We start from the raw sequence: 1,826 nt of genomic DNA, 5'->3' as shown, positions 1-1,826 counted from the left end.
ATTTGATTGCTATCAGCGGAGGCATAAGGAAGGTTTTATTGGAGGTTTGGTCCGAAATTGTAGGGATTGCTCGGGGATCTCTCGCCTATAAAGTGTCTTCTTCCAGGCTCTCTGTTCACTCACACTCCAACTTTGTTTCCCTTCTCAGTTTTCGAGTCTTTCTCTGTTTTGTCTGGTTGCAATCTCGGTTGATCACTATGTCTCAAAGCAGTTTGGTGAAGTCTGGTGGTTCCAGAAAACAAAAGGTGGCGATGGCTCCAAAGAGGAAGATTAAAATTCTCATGTTCGACAATGCGGCTTTAATTGAGGGCTACTCCAAGACAATGATCGGACGATGCATGAATCCGCGGATGCAAGACATGAAGTCTCTCTTGTTCATGCTTCCTCGCATTTGGCAACTTGAAAATAGGGTGGTGGGTGCTGATCTTGGTATCAGAAGATTTCAGTTCGACTTCGATCGGGAGGAGGACATTGCTGAGGTCCTTAAAATGGAACTATTTCACTTCGATTATTGGATGCTGTCTTTGGTTAGATGGGAGCCGTCGGTCGATGCTTCTTATCCCTCGGCCGTTAAGTTTTGGATCCGGGTTCTGGGAGTCCCTCTTCAATACTGGGCTGATCCCACATTCAGAAGCATCGGTGAAGCTCTCGGTTTTGTGGAAGAAGTCGATATCAATGGCGGGCGAGTGAGGGTTATTCTTGACGGTTTCAAACCTCTCTGTTTCGAAACGGAGATGGAGTTTAGTACGGGTGATGAGGTTTCTGTTACACTGCGGTATGAGCGGCTGTTTGGATATTGTAGGCGATGCTTCAGCCTATGTCACGATGAGGCTCATTGTTGTCCTCCTTCTTCTCCTCCTACACATCCAGCTTACGGTGATGATGGGAGCTGGCGGAACCAGAGCTATCGTGGTGCTGTGAATCACGACAGGAGGAGAGGTGCAAAGATGGAGAAACAGAAGGGTTCACATCCGGCTAGAGGTGAGGGGGAGGGGACGTCAAGCGGGAACAAGAAGCAGCTCTCGTCCTCAAGCCAAAGTGTGAGTAGGGGCCGCTCTGGTTTCTACCCTGGAGAATCCTCCCACAGGCCAAGGAGACAAAGCAATCGTGACCTGCCCCAGGAACCGAGGAAGCCGATTCCTGAAGTTGTTGCTCCAGTGACCGCATCAATGGAGCCTAGGGAGGTACCTGAAGTGGAGAGCAAGAAGAAACAGGTCAAGAAGCCTTTATTCCAGGAAGAGCCAGCTGAGGAGGGGGGTCGGGAAGATGCATTCTCGAGGATGGAGGTTGGTTTGGGGGCGGTCTCTATTTCGGTTCAGCCACAGGATTCGGTTCATATTGTCTCTGATTTGGGTTGTGTTGTTTCACAGGATTCGTCAGTGATAGCTGATGTGGGGACATGTGTGGGAGATGCGAGATCCTTGGAGGTGGAGAATGTGGAGAACTCCGATGTTTTAAGTCCTCCCCAATTGGATGCGGTGATGATTGCTGCTCTTGATGAGGAGTTTCTGGATGCCGGCGAGGAGGACACGCTGACCGCAGCAATGGAGGAGGAGGCGATGCCGGACCATGATGGCAAGGTCGAGATGGAGCAGAACAAAACTGTGGGGGGAGTAGAGGCTGGGGGTGACGAGGTTGGAGTGGATAGAGTCTGACGTGGAAAAGGGATTGCTCTCGTTGGAGCAAGCTCAAAGAAGCGTCTTGCAAATAGGGTTACTACACCTCGCAAACGTTCTCAAAAACCCGCATCGGCGAATGGTAACGGTGCAAATCCAAAGGGTCATGACACGGACAAAGAAGGACATGGTGGAGCAAAACCACCAAAA

The sequence above is a fragment of the Capsella rubella genome, unplaced genomic scaffold (assembly GCF_000375325.1).
Source record: "Capsella rubella cultivar Monte Gargano unplaced genomic scaffold, Caprub1_0 scaffold_5, whole genome shotgun sequence".
Classification (NCBI taxonomy): domain Eukaryota; kingdom Viridiplantae; phylum Streptophyta; class Magnoliopsida; order Brassicales; family Brassicaceae; genus Capsella; species Capsella rubella.
The sequence above is the reverse complement of the archived record's forward strand: the minus strand, read 5'-3'. Positions refer to the sequence as shown.